The following is a 20,718-nucleotide window of genomic DNA, read 5'->3' on the forward strand; positions in this document are numbered from 1 at the left end:
CCTTCTTGTTGAAAAATCCGAACCTAGGCATGATTGTAGCGGATTGTAGGACGAAATTTGGTTGAATTTGGTGAAAAAATGGTGATTTTAGAGGTGAATTAGTGAGATGGTTCGTGTATATGTGTGTGTATTGTGGTAACAGAGAGCAGCTCGCTGAGCTTTATGTTTCTGGCCAGTTTTCCAGCCTCATGCGATCGCATGAGGTTACAGGGTAAATCTCATGCGATCGCATGAGGTCCCTTTTTTTTTTTTTTTTTTTTTTATAAAACCTTTAACTTATTAAAACAAATAATTAATTAAATTTAAAATTTTGTTTCTTTTTAGGATGAGGGCGTTTCGGATCGTTGTCCTAGTCCGTCCCTCGACAAAATTTTAAAATTTGTCAATTCAAAGCTCAGTTTTAAAAGCAAAGATTTTTTGGTTTTTTTTAATGTTTTTGGCATACTTTAATTCAATAAGATTAAAAATAATGATAATAAAAGTTCTCGTCCCTCCCTTGGGTAGAGCAATTTCGGTTCAACGACCTAGTTTTCAACTCACGACGAATTTTAAAAATCATATTTTTATCTTAGTGAAATAAAGTAAATTTTTGTTTTTAAATTCACACCAAACTTAAATTTAAAATGCATAAAATTAAAAATTCATATTATTAAAATTTTAAAAATTCACACCAAATTTATATTATAATTTTGTTTTTATACATACAAACTTATATTAAAAACATAAATTTTTCAAATATTTACAAACTTAAATATATTGATTTTAAAAAGTTTACAATATTAATTTAATATTTATATATTAATTTTAAAAACATGGTAAAAATTAAAAATTAAAAATTAAAAATCTTTTCGGTCTTTTATCCCACTTTAATCAATCAAATATTATCAAAAATATACGCCCCTCTTTTCGGTAAAGTAATTTCGGCTATATTACCTAGTTTTACTCCTGACGAATTTTTGAAATATTTTAGGTTGATTGATTAAAGATATTTATACCTTAAGAATAAACGGTAAATTTCGCAGTGATGTAATAAATTTTTGTATGATATCAATAATTTCGGTTACGCATACCTAATTTTATTGAATACCAATTTAATACTTTATAGTGAACGATTCAGCGTGTATTATCAAAAGGTTAAAAGCAATAAAAATAAAAACTGTACATACTTACCTGTGAGAAAGAATTCTCAGAGACCTGATTTAGCCAACTCATAGGAGAGTCGTGTGATTTGATTTTCCATAGCTACGTAAGCATAACCTCGAATCTTCAATATCTTTTCTTCTAAACATATAAACGGTCCTTCTCTGCATAGAGTAACAAATTCGGTATTTGAATATGTTTGATTATTTGAACATTTGCCTTCGTGTGACCATTTTCCGCATTTATAACATCTTTCAAGGTGTCGTGCTCTTCTTTTTGTTGCGGATTTTGATTTTCCTTTACCAAAATGTATCTTATGATGATCTTTTCTGAGTTCTTTTCTTACTCCATCCATTTTGTCTCTTATAAATGATACCAGTTCACTCGGAAGTGTGTCATTATTACGTTTAGTAATCATAGCATGTAGCATTAGACCATGGTTCAGATCAAAGGAATTCTTCATTTTGTAATACCTAAAAAAAAATAAAAAATTCAGAATGGAGGGAGAAGACTAGTTCTTTAGGGTCTGCTAGGGAAAGACCATTCGGATTCCATTCTCGAGAACTACACGAAAACAGAACATCTAACTCTAACACAAATACATATTACTCTCAAAAAGATTCAAATCTCCCCACACTTAGTTAGCTGTGGTGTCGAAATTATGATTAACTTCGTTGTCAATTTCCATCAGATCATGTACGTAATGTTTAACTCTGTGACCATTAACTTTAAATTCAATCCCATTTAAATTTATTAACTTTATTGTTCCATATGGGAAAACTCTTTTGACTAAGAATGGTCCAGACCATCTTGATTTCAATTTTCCAGGAAATAGCTTGAATCGTGAATTGAAAAGAAGAACTCTGTCTCCTTCCTTAAATTCTTTTGAACTTCTGATTCTTTTATCATGCCATTTCTTCGTTCTTTCCTTATAGATTAAGGAATTTTCATATGCCTCAAGTCTTAATTCTTCTAATTCGTTTAGTTGACTTAATCGTAGACGTCCAGCTTCATGTAAATCAAGATTACATGTCTTCAAAGCCCAAAATGCTTTGTGTTCAATTTCTACTGGAAGGTGACATGCTTTCCCGTAAACGACTTTAAAAGGTGTGGTTCCAATTGGAGTTTTGTAGGCTGTTCTAAAAGCCCAAAGTGCATCCTCCAATTTAATGGACCATTCCTTCGGATTTGATCCTACAGTTTTCTCTAGAATACGTTTTAAAGCTCAGTTGGTATTTTTAACTTGTCCACTTGTTTGTGGATGATAAGCGGTTGAGATTTTATGAGTTACTCCATATCTTTTGAGAACTTTCTCAAGTTGATTATTACAAAAATGAGTACCCCGATCACTTATTAAAGCTTTCGGTGTTCCAAACCTAGCAAAAAGACGTTTTAAAAAGTTGACTACAACTCGTGCATCGTTAGTTGGAAGAGCTTGTGCTTCCACCCATTTAGATACATAATCAATGGCAACGAGAATGTAGAGATTATTATGAGATTTTGGAAATGGACCCATAAAGTTAATACCCCAAATGTCAAATACTTCACATACTTGAATGACATTTTGCGGCATTTCATCACGTTGACTTATTTTTCCGGCCCTTTGACAAGCATCACATGATTTGCAAAGAAGGTGTGCGTCTTTGAAAATTGTAGGTCAATAGAATCCAGCATCGTAAACTTTTCTTGCTGTGAGTTGTGGCCCATAATGCCCTCCTGTTGGTCCTGTGTGACAATAGTTTAAGATTTGACTAGCTTCCTCCCCGAATACACATCCGCGTATTATTCCATTGGGACAACTTTTAAACAAATGTGGATCTTCCCAAAAATTGTGTTTTATATCACTAAAGAATTTCTTTCGTTTTTGGTACGACAATCCTTTTTCAAGGAATCCACATACTAAATAGTTTTCATAGTCTGCAAACCATGGAATTTCATTATAATCTATCTTCAATAGATATTCATCAGGAAAGTTGTCTTGTATGGCCGATTCATTCAGAACTTCTAATTCGGGATTTTCAAGACGAGAAAGATGATCAGCGGCGAGATTTTCTGCTCCCTTTTTATCTCGGATTTCAATATCGAACTCTTGTAAGAGTAAGATCCAATGGATTAATCGTGGTTTAGCATCTTGTTTCAAAAATAGGTATCTAAGAGCAGAATGGTCGGTATAGACCACCGTTTTAGCTAGAACGAGATTTGAACGAAATTTGTCAAAAGCAAAGACAATAGCAAGGAGTTCTTTTTCAGTAGTTGTATAATTCGTTTGTGCTCCTTATAATGTATTACTAGCGTAATAAATAGGTTGAAATCGTTTTTCAATCCTTTGTCCTAAAACGGCTCCCATTGCAAAATCACTTGCATCGCACATTAGTTCAAAAGGTAGATTCCAATTTGGAGTTATCATGATCGGTGCATTAGTGAGTTTTTCTTTAAGAATATTAAAAGATTTGATGCATTCATCTGAAAAGATGAATGGAGCATCCTTTTCTAGGAGTTTATTCATAGGAGTGGCAATTTTAGAAAAATCTTTTATGAAACGTCGGTAAAAACCGGCATGCCCTAGAAAACTCCTAACTCCTCTAACATTGGTAGGATGTGGAAGTTTAGCAATTACATCTACTTTAGCTCTATCCACTTCAATTCCTTCCTTTGAAATTTTATGACCAAGAACGATGCCTTCTTTAACCATGAAATGGCATTTCTCCCAATTAAGAACTAGATTTAATTGTTCGCATCTAATAAGCATTCGTTCAAGATTAACTAGACATGTTTTAAATGTATCACCGAAGACTGAAAAGTCATCCATGAAAACTTCCATGCATTCTTCTATCATATCGTGAACAATCGCCATCATGCACCTTTGAAAAGTTGCAGGGGCGTTGCAAAGTCCAAATGGCATGCGTTTTTAAGCAAAAGTACCATAAGGGCACGTGAACGTGGTTTTCTCTTGGTCCTCGGGTGCTATTGGAATTTGAAAATATCCGGAAAAACCATCAAGAAAACAATAATAACTATTTCCGGCTAATCTTTCCAACATTTGATCAATAAAAGGTAAGGGAAAGTGATCTATTCTGGTGGCGTCATTTAATTTTCTATAATTAATACAAACACGCCATCCTGTTACAGTTCTAGTAGGAATAAGCTCATTTTTCTCATTTGTGATGACAGTCATGCCACCCTTCTTAGGTACGCATTGAACTGGGCTTACCCATGGACTATCAGAGATTGGATAAATTAAACCTGTATCTAGCATTTTAATAATTTCTTTCTTAACAACATCTTGCATATTAGGATTTAGTCTTCGTTGGCGTTACACATACGTTTTATGACCTTCTTCCATAAGGATTTTATGTGTGCAATACGAAGGACTTATGCCTTTAATATCATGAATTTTCCATGCAATAGCTGGTTTATGAGCTTTTAGCACAGAAATGAGTTGAGATTTTTCATTTTTAGTAAGAGAAGACGATATTATTACAGGTAATTCAGATTCACCATGTAAATAAGCGTATTCCAAATGTTTTGGAAGTGGCTTTAATTCTAATGTCGGTGGTTCTTCTATCGATGATTTATATCGATATCTGTCTTCTTCTTTTAGCATTTGAATTTCTTCTGTTGTTGGTTCATATCCATTAGCCATAAGTTTAGCTAACATTTCAGTTTCATCAATTGGTTCAGTTCCTTCTCCTAAAGAACATTCTCCTGTTCCTTGTAATTCTGGAAATTCTTCTAATAATTCTGCATGTGAATCTGTAGTTTGAATATAATAACATGTATCATCCGCAGATTGCGGTTGTTGCATGGCTCTATCAACTGAAAAGGTAACACTCTCGTCCTCTATACTTAGGGTCAGTTTCTTACCGAACACGTCTATTATTGCTTTGGCCGTGTTTAAGAATGGTCTTCCTAATATGAGAGGAACTCGAGAATCTTCTTCCATATCCAGAATAACAAAATCTACTGTAAATACTAAAGTACCAACTTTAACTAGCATGTTCTCCATTATCCCTCTAGGATATTTTACTGATCGATCTGCTAGTTGTATACTTATTCGTGTTGGTTTCAATTCTCCAAGGTCTAGTTTAGCGTATAGTGAATACGGCATTAAATTTATACTAGCACCTAAGTCTGCCAATGCTTCTATTGAACTAAGACTACCCAGAAAACATGAAATTGTGAAACTTCCTGGATCTGATAATTTTTCTGGTATCTTATTCAATAGTATTGTACAACAATTAGCATTCATAGTAACAGCCGAGAGTTCTTCCATTTTCTTTCTATTTGTGATTAGATCTTTCAGAAATTTAGCATATCTAGGCATTCCTGAAATCACATCAATGAAAGGAAGATTTACATTTATCTGTTTAAACATATCCAAAAATTTGGATTGCTCGGCTTCAAGTCTCTCTTTTCTCATTTTACTAGGGTAAGGAAGTGGTGGTTGGTATGGTTTAACATAAGGTTTAGCCTTAACTGTGTTATTTTCATTAACCTTCTCAACTATCGGTTCTGTTTCCTTATCTTGCTCAGGCTGTGGTTCTTGGGTAGTAGGAATAGAATCATCAGAAATTACAGGTATTTCAGGTGGTTTAAGTGTAATACCACTTCTTGTGGTAATGGCTTTAGCTGTTTCATTCTGGGGGTTAGCATTTGTATCACTAGGTAGACTTCCCGATTTCCTTTCACCTATTAACCTTGCTAGGTTACTTACTTCTTGTTCCAAATTTTAAATCGAAGCTTGTTGATTTCTAAATGCTTGAGCATTTTGTTCATTGGTTTTTTTCTGAGATGTGAAAAATTGAGTTTGAGATTCAACTAGCTTCGACATCATATCTTCTAAATTTGGCTTTTTATCATCGGTTTGTGGTGGTTTATTTTGAAAAATAGGTCTTTGCTGATTGTAAGTATTATTGGATACTTGTTGATTACTAGGACCTTGTTGGTTGTTGTATGGAACATTTCGGTTATAGTTCTGATTTTGATTGTAGATTGGTCTTGGCGATTGATAATTATTCTGATAATTATTTCCAGGCCTTTGGTTTATGTATGAAACATTCTCTCTTTGTTCCATTATTAGTTCAATACTGAGACAATCTTTTGTCAAATGTGGTCCTCCACACTGCTCACAACTAATTTGTATTGAGTGAATATCTTTAGTCATCTTCTCCATTCGTCTCTCGACAGCATCTATCTTTGCAGAAATGGAATCAAAGTCATGGCTAGAATCGGCTCTAGCTGCTTTAGATGATCTAACGATATCTTTTTCTTGATGCCACTCATGTGAGTGGGAAGCAGTGTTATCAATAATTTTGTAAGTGTCAGTTGCTGTTTTCTTCATAATGGAACCACCAGCTGCTATATCTATGTCTTTTCTTGTAGTGATGTCGCATCCTTGGTAGAATATTTGTACTATTTGACAGGTGTCTAAACCATGTTGCGAACATCCTCTTAATAACTTTCCAAATCTTGTCCACGCCTCATATAGAGTTTCATTTGGCTTTTGCTTGAACGTAACAATTTATCCTTGAAGTCTTACGGCTTTAGATGCCGGAAAGAATTGTTTAAGAAATTTTTCAACTAAAACGTCCCATGTATCAATCGCCCCTTCAGGTAATGATTCTAACCAATCTTTGGCTTCTCCCTTTAAAGTCCAGGGAAATAATATGAGATATATCTGTTCATCCTCCACTTCTCTTATTTTAAATAGTGTACAGATCCTATTAAAGGTACGAAGATGTTCATTTGGATCTTCCTTCGGTGCACCACTAAATTGGCATTGATTAGCTACCATGTGTAGGATTTGTCCTTTGATTTCATAGTCTGGCGCATTAATGTCTGATTGAGTAATTGCGTAACCTTGGCCAGCGCGTTTAGCTCGCATTCGGTCTTCCATACTTAGAGGTTCCAGATTTTCCATGATTGAATCTGTTGAATCTGAATCACTAGAGGATTCTGATTTAATGGGTTGTTCCTCGACAATCTCCGTTTGAATGATTGGTGGTTTCGGAGGAAAGATTAATGGTTCAGGATCTCTGAATTGTCCCTGAATATCCTCCGAATTCTCAATTGTGAGGTCGGGTTCAAAAAATGGATTATCGGAAATTTGAATTGTAGTACTTGGTTGACTGGATGACGATTCTAAAGAAAAATCAACGGCGACAATATTTGCTAGATGTCTTGATCGAGTTACAGGTGGTGAACGTATAAAAGGTGGTGAACGTTTTGCTCGGTGCATTCACTGAATATCCTATTAGTTATAAAAGATAAAAATTATATAAGTTATCAAATTAATAAACTTTTCTGCTTTTGCTCACGTTTCGAATAGCCAATAGATGCAGCAGGGAGCCAGAACCCTTTAAATCGGAAGCTCACAACTCAGTCACTAACAAATCCAACTATTACTACGAAACAGAAAATTTAGATGTATATCAATTTAACCACTTAAAATAATTTTTCGTTGAAATTTAAAGAAATTTTAGAGAAGAAATAGAAAAAAAAAATTTAAGTCCTAAAAACTAGAGCGGCGAAAAATAAGAAAGAAAAAGAGTGCGTCGAAAAACGTCGAAAAATAAATAGTCGAAAAATAATAAAAAGAACGTAGCGCGTCGAAACTTAAAAGTCTAAAAAATAAAAATTAAAAGTTGCGTCTAAAGATATTAAAGCTTAAAAGAAATACTATATCCCAAATGGCAATAACTTAAAAAGGTACTAAAATTTTAAAATGGCGTCGCAAAATTCTAAAGCAATTAATTCTTAGTCTAAAGAAAAAGCACTTAATGGATTTTACGGCAAAGACTAAAAATCTAGAAATAAAAATAACTATGGCAAATACTATATCTTAAAACTAGTTACGAACGAAAAATACAAATATTACGCTAAAACAAATAAAAAGATACAAAATATAAAAAATAAACTTAAAGTTGTAAAAAGTACAATTTTTATAAAAATATTATTTTTATATTATTATTTTATAAAGTATTAATTTTTATATAATTATAAAACTAAATAAACTTAATAATACAAATTAAATAATAAAACTAAACTAAATAATTAAAAACTAAACCCTAATTAGGGTTTTAATAATAATAATAATATACTCCGTAATTATTGCAGTAGGAAGTCAAACTGTGGCATGTCAGACAGGTTCATGCGGTCGCATGGATGTTTGCCTTCGGGCTCATGCGATCACATGGGCTACGTTTCCAGGCCAGGAATTGGGCTTCAACAGTACTGGGCCGATTGATTTATATATATATATATATATATATATATATATATATATATATATATATATATATATATATATATATATTTTTCTGTTTTAATTTTCTGTTTTAATATTTATAAAAAGTATTTATATAAATTAAATAAAACTTATATTTTTACAAACTAAAATTAGAAATAGAAATATTTTATAATTTTATATATTTTTGAACAACTCTTAAATATATATATATATATATATTGTTTTTCTTTTTATATTTTTGTATTTTTAATATTTAAAACGTATATTTTTTTATACAAAGAACTTAAAAAATCTTTTTTTATAGCGTTGCGCTTTTGGCATTTTAGTTTCCCCGGCAGTGGCGCCAAAAATACTTGATGTGCGTAGAGGTGTATACAAAATAGTTATATTTTTACAAGGAAATACTATTAAATACGATACAATTTTACAAGATATTTATTTATTTATAAAATGGATATACCTAAACCTTGCTACAACACTTATAGGCAGTGTACCTAATCGTACAGTAGTGTAGTTTTTAGTAAGTCCGGTTCGTTCCACAGGGAGACTTAGCCAAGTCTAACGCTATATTAGTTTTAACTTATAATTGTAAAAATACAAATATATATATAAGTAGTATTATTATTATAAAAAGGGGGTTTTTACCGTTTAATAACCGGTTTGTCAATTTTAAAACTTTAGTCGCAGTTAAAACCTAATGTAAAATATTAAAAATAAATATAACTTAATTTTAAGCGTAAAGTAAATAACGATAATGAAATTGCGATAAATAAAAGTGCGATAAATAAAATTGTGATAATTAAAAAGTACGATAATTAAAATGACAATAAATAAAAGTGCGATAATTAAAAGTGCAATTAAATATGAAATAAAGGAAATTAAATATGAAATAAAGGAATTATGCTTATTTAAACTTCTGTAATCATGATGTTTGACGTGTTGATTTTAGTTTATTCCCATGGGTTAATTGTCCTTTGTCCTGGATTATTTGATATGTCTATACGGTTTTGTCCATAATAGTCCATCAGTCATAATCATAAAGTGCGGAAGTCTTCGTCAAATTATTCTTATTCCCGAAGTCAAATATTCTAACTAATTGGGGATTCGAATTGTAACAAGGTCTTAATACTTTGTTTAATGAATACACCAGGTTATCGACTGCGTGTAGACCAAGGTTTTAATACTTTGTTAACAATTACACCAATTACCCTTGAATGTAATCCACCCCTGTTTTAACTATTCCATTAACTATTAATCTAGTCCCGTGTCCGGTAAAATGAACAATTATTGGTATTTATAGATATCCCGCCCACCGTACCCAGTCAAGCGTATGTGGTTATATATAAATACGTCAAATTATAAGTCTATATATTAAATCAACGAGGTATCATTTAGTTAATATAAAGCCCATTAATAGCCCATAGTCTAATTTCCACAAGTGTCGTTCTTTTATCCAAACCCCAATTATGGTCCAAAGCCCAATTACCCAATTTTAATATTTAGCCCAACATCACGATTACTTCGGCATTAAATAAGCATAATAATAACTTAGCTACGAGACATTAATTTAAAAAGGTTGAACATAACTTACAATGATTAATAATAGCGTAGCGTTACACAGACAGAATTTCGACTTACACCCTTACAACATTCGCTAACATACCCTTATTATTAGAATTTAAAATTAAAATTAAAATTATAATATATATATATATATATATATATATATATATATATATATATATATATATATATATATATATATATATACGTGAGAGAGATAGAGAAAAAGATATATTTAAGATCAACCAAAACTGCGAAATTTATAGGATGTCACCAGAAACTATTCACCATGCGATCGCATGGGATTTAGGCCTTCAAGCCATGCGATCGCATGGCCACTTTTTCCAGCTCATGTACTTTTGTTTACTTCTTTGCCGACGGTTTAATAAATAAATATAATATATAAATAATTTTAAGAATTATTTAAATAATATATTATATTTATGTGCATAGTTGACTTGTAATTTTTAGTCCGTTTCGTCGAGCGTTGAGAGTTGACTCTGGTCCCGGTTTCGGATTTTCGAACGTCTTTGCGTACAATTTAATATCTTGTATTTTGCGTTTTCCGACTTGTACTTTTGTAATTTTGAGACGTTTCTTATCAATAATTTGAACCACTTTGATTGTACTTTGTACTTTTGAGCTTTTTGGTCATTTGCGTCTTTAATTCGTCGAATCTGTCTTTTGTCTTCACCTTTTATTATTTAAACGAATATCACTTGTAAATAGAACAATTGCAACTAAAAGCTTGTCTTTCTTGAGGGATAATGCTATGAAATATATGTTCGTTTTTAGCATTATCATATATTAACCTCTTAATGTGTTTGATATTGTGTGATAGATGTCTACCACTAGTACAAATCCCTTCGACTCACATAATAATAATGAAGAGTCGAATATAATTTGGGAAGATTCACAAATTCCCGAAGAGGAACCGGACGAAGAGGAACCAGAAGAAGAGGAACCGGAAGAAGAGGAACCGGAAGAAGAGGAACTGGAAGAAGAGGAATCAGAAGAGGAGGAACCGAAAGAAGAAGAGGTTCCGGAGGAAGAAATATTGATACCTATAGTAAATCGATTAAATAAAAGAAAATCCTCAACCAACGGACCAAAGTAATAATGGTTAATGGTGTTTCCGCCAAAGAAGCAAAATATTGGAAAGATTATCAATTTTTCAATGAATCGGATCCCGATGAGGATTCCGATGATGTTATAGAAATTACCTCGACCCAATTTAATAAAGCGAAAGAAAATAATAAGGGAAAAGGTATAAAAATAGAGAAACTCGATTCCAACCCCAATGAACTTTATATGTACAGGCAACATCCGTATTTCCTAAAATGTAACAATGACCCGGGAACCTCTAAACCACCAGGTTTTTCTAAACCATTGTGGAAAACGACGGCTCGTATTAGAAGAACACCATATATTCCTAGAAAATTAGGAAAACGATCCAAGTCCGAAGAAGAAGAAACCAGTGATTCAGATTAGAGGGTTGTAATCATGTTGTGTATTATGTGTATTGTAGTGTGCTTGTAGTTTTTGTTCTATGTAAAAATTGCTTGTATTGTTTGTTAATTATCTTTTACGAATCTAATCCTTGTCTATTTTACAATATAAAAACAAAATGGACGTTAAGGGTAGACAACCGAATATTTTAGAAGATCTACCAGAGGATATGATTGAGGAAATCTTGTCTAGAGTCGGTCAGAATTCATCAGCACAATTAATTATGGCAAAATTAACTTGTCAAACATTTGAAAGATTTTCCAGAAATGCCTTAGTTTATAAAAGGCTTTCCTTTGATAGGTGGGGTATATCACATTGGGGAGATCGTAAGTTACGCCGTGTTTTCTTTAAAGCGTTAAATGCGGGGAACCCAAATGCAATTTTACGCTACGAGTTGAGAACCTATTTTGACTCAACATATCCCAACATAGGATTTCGTGAATTAGAAAGAGCTTCTAACATGCAACATAAAGAAGCATGTTATGCTTACGGGTTAGTGATGTTCGCTTCTTACCAAAGTGAGAAAAAGAACATCGGATTGCAGCTTTTAAATAAAACCTTCCCACAAGTGACGGATTCAGTAGTTGGGGTGAGAAACAAGGTTTTTAGATTATTACGGGGCTGTTGGACATTACCAAACCCTCGTCCTTTTGACGACATTACAACATGCTGCCTAGCTAATGGTCATAACAGTTATTTTCCACAAGACCAAGGATGGGAAGTCGTCTTAGTAAAACCAGAATGCATGACATGTTTCTAGACTTATGAATTACGTTTCTTTATTTCCTTTGCTGAACAACTTGCGTATTAACTAGATTTTTCTTCAAAACTGTCCTGTATCAAAGTGTACTATATTTCATGTTATATGTAGTATAGTGAAGTTGTAAGTTTGATGAATATTTATATGTGATATATTATTATAATCAGTTTTTCATATGGAATTGTAGTAGTTGAATTGTATATTAGCTACTAAGTATGAACTTAACGGGTAGGTAGTACCCGAATTTAAACTTATAAAACGCTAATATGAAGAAAAAGCTTTTATAAATGAGTTCATATTATGCTACGAAATACTATTGACTACTCTTAAATTCTATATGATTAACTCAATTCTTTTGGCTATTTTTGAAGGAAATGGCACCGGCGACTCGTCAGAATTTGAACATGAGCGAGGAAGACTTCCGTGTTTTCCTTGCAGCAAACATAGCCGCAGTACAGGCTGCGATGCAAAATAAAAATAACTCTGGATCTAGCAGTGGAACTAATTCCACAAGAAATCGTGTAGGATGCTCCTACAAAGAATTCACTGCCTGCAAACCTTTGGAATTTGATGGAACTGAAGGACCAATTGGATTGAAACGGTAGACCAGGAAAGTCGAATCGGTGTTTGCCATAAGTAAGTGTACTGAAGAGGATAAAGTTAAGTACGCTACGCATACCTTCATAGGTACTGCGTTAACGTGGTGGAACACCTATCTTGAACAGGTAGGACAAAATGCTGCTTACGCACTACCGTGGTCGGCATTCAAGTAATTGATGAACGAGCAGTACCGTCCTAGAAACGAAGTCAATAAGCTCAAGGTAGAGCTTAGAGAGTTATGAACACAAGGGTTCGACATTACCACATATGAACGACGACTCACAGAGTTGTGCCTATTATGTCTAGGAACGTTCGAAGATGAAGAAGAGAAGATCGACACATTTATAAAAGGGTTACCAGTAAGGATTCAAGAAGATGTGAGTTCACACGAGCCCGCTTCCATACAAAAGGCAAGTCGAATGGCTCATAAACTCATAAATAAGATTGAGGAAAGAATTAAAGAGCAGGCGGTCGAAGAAGCTAACACGAAACAACTCAAGTGAAAGTGGGAAGAAGCCAGTGACAAGGGTCACCAATACTACAACAATAACAATTACAACCACAACCGCAATAACAATCGCAACAATAACCGCAATCCCAACAATAACTACAACAAACGTCCTAACAACAACAACACCTACAACAACCGTTCCAACAACAATAACAATCCCAACAACAACCTCAATAACAACAACGACATCAAAAACCAAAAATGCCAAAGATGTGAAGAGTACCACCAGAATGGGTTCTGCACGACAATTTGGACCAAGTGTAAAAGAACTGGCCATGGTGCGAAAAAGTGTGAGGTCTACGGACCAAAGTTTAACAGAACAAAAGGAACAAATAGTGGCGAAACAAGTAATGCCACCTTTGTTTGTTATGGATGTGGAAAACCGGGCCACATTAGAAGTAATTGCCCGAATCAGGGGAATACTAATGGGCAGGGTCGCGGAATAGTTTTCAATATTAATACGACAGAAGCGCAGAAAGACCCGGAGCTTGTTACGGGTACGTTTCTTATTGATAATAAATCTGCTTATATTTTATTTGATTCGGGTGCGGATAGAAGCTATATGAGTAGAGATTTTTGTGCTAAGTTAAGTTGCCCATTGACGCCTTTGGATAGTAAATTTTTACTCGAATTAGCAAACGGTAAATTAATTTCAGCAGATAATATATGTCGGGATAGATAAATTAAACTAGGGGATGAAACGTTTAAAATTGATTTAATACCAGTCGAGTTAGGGAGTTTTGATGTAATAATTGGTATGGACTGGTTGAAAAAGGTGAGAGCAGAGGTCGTTTATTACAAAAATGCGATTCGCATTATGCGTGAAAAGGGAAAACCTTTAATGGTGTACGGAGAGAAGAACAATGCGAAATTAAATCTTATTATTAGTTTTAAGGCGCATAAACTAATAAGAAAAGGTTGTTACATCATTCTAGCACACATCAAGAAAGTTAAACCTGAAGAAAAGAACATCAGTGATGTTCCTGTCGCAAAAGAATTTCCCGATGTATTTCCGAAAGAATTACCGGGATTACCCCACATTGATCCGTTGAATTTCAAATAGACCTTGTACCAGGAGCTGCACCAATAGCTCGTGCTCCATACAGACTCGCACCCAGCGAAATGAAAGAATTACAAAGTCAGTTACAGGAACTTTTAGAGCGTGGTTTCATTCGACCAAGCACATCACCATGGGGAGCTCCTGTTTTGTTTGTCAAGAAGAAGGATGGTACATTTAAGTTGTGTATCGACTACCGAGAGTTGAACAAACTTACCATCAAGAACCGTTACCCACTACCGAGAATCGACGACTTATTTGATCAACTACAAGGCTCGTCGGTTTATTCGAAGATTGATTTACGTTCTGGGTATCATCAAATGCGGGTGAAAGAGGATGATATTCCAAAGACTGCTTTTAGGACGCGTTACGGTCATTATGAGTTTATGGTTATGCCATTTGGGTTGACTAATGCACCAGCTGTGTTCGTGGACCTCATGAACTGAGTGTGTGGACCATACCTTGACAAGTTTGTCATTGTTTTCATCGATGACATACTTATTTACTCAAATAATGACCAAGAGCATGAAGAACATTTGAGAAAAGTGCTAGAGTTGTTAAGAAAAGAAAAACTGTACGCTAAGTTTTCAAAGTGTGCATTTTGGTTAGAAGAAGTTCAATTCCTCGGTCATATAGTGAATAAAGAAGGTATTCAGGTGGATCCAGCAAAGATTGAAACCGTTGAAAAGTGGGAAACCCCGAAAACTCCGAAACACATACGCCAATTTTTAGGACTAGCTGGTTAGTACAGAAGGTTCATCCAAGATTTTTCCAAAATAGCAAAACCCTTGACTGCATTAACGCATAAAGGGAAGAAATTTGAATGGAAGGATGAACAAGAAAAAGCGTTTCAATTGTTGAAGAAAAAGTTAACTACGGCACCTATATTGTCATTACCTGAAGGGAATGATGATTTTGTGATATATTGTGATGCCTCAAAGCAAGGTCTCGGTTGTGTATTAATGCAATGAACGATGGTAATTGCTTATGCATCTAGACAATTGAAGATTCACGAGCAGAATTATACGACGCATGATTTGGAATTAGGCGCGATTGTTTTTGCATTAAAGACTTGGAGGCACTACTTATATGGGGTCAAAAGTATTATATATACCGACCACAAAAGTCTTCAACACATATTTAATCAGACACAACTGAACATGAGGCAGCGCAGGTGGATTGAATTGCTGAATGATTACGACTTTGAGATTCGTTACCACCCAAGAAAGGCAAATGTGGTAGCCGACGCCTTGAGCAGAAAGTACAGAGAACCTATTCGAGTAAAAGCTATGAATATAATGATTCACACTAACCTTACTACTCAAATAAAGGAGGCGCAACAAGGAGTTTTAAAAGAGGGAAATTTAAAGGATGAAATACCCAAAGGATCGGAGAAGCATCTTAATATTCGGGAAGACGGAACCCGGTATAGGACTGAAAGGATTTAGGTACCAAAATTTGGAGATATGAGAGAAATGGTACTTAGAGAAGCTCATAAAACCAGATACTCAATACATCCTGGAACGGGGAAGATGTACAAAGATCTCAAGAAACATTTTTGGTGGCCAGGTATGAAAGTCGATGTTGCTAAATACGTAGGGGAATGTTTGACGTGTTCTAAGGTCAAAGTTGAGCATCAGAAACCATCAGGTCTACTTCAACAACCCGAAATCCCGGAATGGAAATGGAAAAATATTACCATGAATTTCATCACTAAATTGTCAAGGACTGCAAGTGGTTTTGATACTATTTGGGTAATAGTTGATCGTCTCACCAAATCAGCACACTTCCTGCCAATAAGAGAAGACGACAAGATGGAGAAGTTAGCACGACTGTATTTGAAGGAAGTCGTCTCCAGATATGGAATACCAATCTCTATTATCTCTGATAGGGATGGAAGATTTATTTCAAGATTCTGGCAGATATTACAGCAAGCATTAGGAACTCGTCTAGACATGAGTACTGCCTATCATCCACAAACTGATGGGCAGAGCGAAAGGACGATACAAACGCTTGAAGACATGCTACGAGCATGTGTTATTGATTTCGGAAACCGTTGGGATCGACACCTACCGTTAGCAGAATTTTCTTACAACAACAGCTACCATTCAAGCATTGAGATGGCGCCGTTTGAAGCACTTTATGGTAGAAAGTGCAGGTCTCCGATTTGTTGGAGTGAAGTGGGGGATAGACAGATTACGGGTCCGGAAATAATACAAGAAACTACCGAGAAGATCATCCAAATTCAACAACGGTTGAAAACCGCCCAAAGTCTACAAAAGAGCTACGCTGACATTAAAAGAAAAGACATAGAATTTGAAATTAGAGAAATGGTAATGCTTAAAGTTGCACCTTGGAAAGGCGTTGTTCGATTTGGTAAACGAGGGAAATTAAATCCAAGGTATATTGGACCATTCAAGGTTATTAATCATGTCGGACCAGTAGCTTACCGACTTGAGTTACCTCAACAACTCGCGGCTGTACATAACACTTTCCACGTCTCGAATTTGAAGAAATGTTTTGCTAAAGAAGATCTCACTATTCCATTAAAGGAAATCCAAATCAACGAAAAACTTCAATTCATAGAAGAACCCGTCGAAATAATGAATCGTGAGGTTAAAAGACTTAAGCAAAACAATATACCAATTGTTAAGGTTCGATGGAATGCTCGTAGAGGACCCGAGTTCAGCTGGGAACGAGAAGATCAGATGAAAAAGAACTACCCGCACTTATTTCCAGAAGATACGTCAACACCTCCAACTGCTTAAAATTCGGGACGAAATTTATTTAACAGGTAGGTACTGTAGTGACCCGAACTTTTCCATGTTTATATATATTAAATGAAATTGATATTTATATGATTAAGTGTTTCCAACATGTTAAGCAATCAAACTTGTTAAGATTTGATTAATTGAAATAGGTTTTATATAGACAATTGACCACCCAAGTTGACCGGTGATTCACGAACGTTAAAACTTGTAAAAACTATATGATGTCATATATATGGATATATATATAGTTAACATGGTATTATTATAAGTAAACATATCATTAAGTATATTAACAATGAACTATATATGTAAAAACAAGACTACTAACTTAAGGATTTCGAAACGAGGCATATATGTAACGATTATCGTTGTAACGACATTTAATTGTATATATATACCATACTAAGATATATTAATACATCATAATATCATGATAATGTAATAATTTAACATCTCATTTGATATAATAAACAATGGGTTAACAACACTTAACATGATCGTTAACCTAAAGGCTTCAAAACAACATTTACATGTAACGACTAACGATGACTTAATGACTCAGTTAAAATGTATATACATGTAGTGTTTTAATATGTATTCTGTAGTGACCCGAACTTTTCCATGTTTATATATATATTAAATGAAATTGTTATTTACATGATTAAGTGTTTCCAACATGTTAAGCAATCAAACTTGTTAAGACTTGATTAATTGAAATATCTTTCATATAGACAATTGACCACCCAAGTTGACCGGTGATTCACGAACGTTAAAACTTGTAAAAACTATACGATGACATATATATGGTTATATATATAGTTAACATGATTTTATTATAAGTATGTATCTCATTAGGTATTTTAACAATGAGTTATATACATAAAAATGAGACTATTAATTTAAGAAACTCGAAAACGATATATATAACGATTATCGTTATAACAGCGTCTTACTAGGTACATATGAATCATATTAAGATATTGATAGACTTGGTTAATTATGTTAAATGATAAGTAAATATATTATTAAGTGTATTAACAATGAAATACATATGTAAAAATAAGACTACTAACTTAATGATTTCGAAACGAGACATATATGTAACGATTATCGTTGTAACGACATTTAACTGTATATATATCATACTAAGATATATTATATATCATAATATCATGATAATATAACAATTTAACATCTCATTTGTTATAATAAACAATGGGTTAACAACATTCAACAAGATTGTTAACCTAAAGGTTTCAAAACAACATTTACATGTAACGACTAACGATGACTTAACGACTCAGTTAAAATGTATATACATGTAGTGTTTTAATATGTATTCATACACTTTTGAAAGACTTCAAGACACTTATCAAAATACTTCTACTTAACAAAAATGCTTACAATTACATCCTCGTTCAGTTTCATCAACAATTCTACTAGTATGCACCCGTATTCGTACTCGTACAATACACAGCTTTTAGATGTATGTACTATTGGTATATACACTCCAATGATCAGCTCTTACCAGCCCATGTGAGTCACCTAACACATGTGGGAACCATAATTTGGCAACTAGCATGAAATATCTCATAAAATTACAAAAATATGAGTAATCATTCATGACTTATTTACATGAAAACAAAATTACATATCCTTTATATCTAATCCATACACCAACGACCAAAAACACCTACAAACACTTTCATTCTTCAATTTTATTCATCTAATTGATCTCTCTCAAGTTCTATCTTCAAGTTCTAAGTGTTCTTCATAAATTCCAAAAGTTCTAGTTTCATAAAATCAAGAATACTTCCAAGATTGCAAGTTTACTTCCAAGTTTTCTAAATCCATTCCAAGTAATCATCCAAGATTAAGAAACCTTTGTTACTTACAGTAGGTTATCTTTCTAATACAAGGTAATAATCATATTCAAACTTTAATTCAATTTCTATAACTATAACAATCTTATTTCGAGTGGAAATCTTACTTGAAATTGTTTTCGTGTTATGATTCTGCTTCAAGAACTTTCAAGCCATCCAAGGATCCTTTGAAGCTAGATCCATTTTTCTCATTTCCAGTAGGTTTATCCAAGGAACTTGAGGTAGTAATGATGTTCATAACATCATTCGATTCATACATATAAAGCTATCTTATTCGAAGGTTTAAACTTGTAATCACTAGAACATAGTTTAGTTAATTCTAAACTTGTTCGCAAATAAAAGTTAATCCTTCTAACTTGACTTTTAAAATCAACTAAACACATGTTCCATATCTATATGATATTCTAACTTAATGATTTAAAACCTGGAAACACGAAAAACACCGTAAAACCGGATTTACGCCGTTGTAGTAACACCGCGGGCTGTTTTGGGTTAGTTAATTAAAAACTATGATAAACTTTGATTTAAAAGTTGTTATTCTGGGAAAATGATTTTTATTATGAACATGAAACTATATCCAAAAATTATGGTTAAACTCAAAGTGGAAGTATGTTTTCTAAAATGGTCATCTAGACATCGTTTTTTCGACTGAAATGACTACCTTTACAAAAATAACTTGTAACTTATTTTTCCGACAATAAACCTATAATTTTTCTGTTTGGATTCATAAAATAGAGTTCAATATGAAACCATAGCAATTTGATTCACTCAAAACGAATTTAAAATGAAGAAGTTATGGGTAAAACAAGATTGGATAATTTTTCTCATTTTAGCTACGTGAAAATTGGTAACAAATCTATTCCAACCATAACTTAATCAACTTGTATTGTATATTATGTAATCTTGAGATACCATAGACACGTATACAATGTTTCGACCTATCATGTCGACATATCTATATATATTTCGGAACAACCATAGACACTCTATATGTGAATGTTGGAGTTAGCTATACAGGGTTGAGGTTGATTCCAAAATATATATAGTTTGAGTTGTGATCAATACTGAGATACGTATACACTGGGTCGTGGATTGATTCAAGATAATATTTATCGATTTATTTCTGTACATCTAACTATGGACAACTAGTTGTAGGTTACTAACGAGGACAGCTGACTTAAAAAACTTAAAACATCAAAATATATTAAAAGTGTTGTAAATATATTTTGAACATACTTTGATATATATGTATATATTGTTATAGGTTCGTGAATCAACCAGTGGCCAAGTCTTACTTCCCGACGAAGTAAAAATCTGTGAAAGTGAGTTATAGTCCCACTTTTAAAATCTAATATTTTTGGGATGAGAATACATGCAGGTTTTATAAATGATTTATAAAATAGACATAAGTACGTGAAACTACATTCTATGGTTGAATTATCGAAATCGAATATGCCCCTTTTTATTAAGTCTGGTAATCTAAGAATTAGGGAACAGACACCCTAATTGACGCGAATCCTAAAGATAGATCTATTGGGCCTAACAAACCCCATCCAAAGTACCGGATGCTTTAGTACTTCGAAATTTATATCATATCCGAAGGGTGTCCCGGAATGATGGGGATATTCTTATATATGCATCTTGTTAATGTCGGTTACCAGGTGTTCACCATATG

Source organism: Rutidosis leptorrhynchoides, chromosome 3, assembly GCF_046630445.1.
Source record: "Rutidosis leptorrhynchoides isolate AG116_Rl617_1_P2 chromosome 3, CSIRO_AGI_Rlap_v1, whole genome shotgun sequence".
NCBI lineage: Eukaryota > Viridiplantae > Streptophyta > Magnoliopsida > Asterales > Asteraceae > Rutidosis > Rutidosis leptorrhynchoides.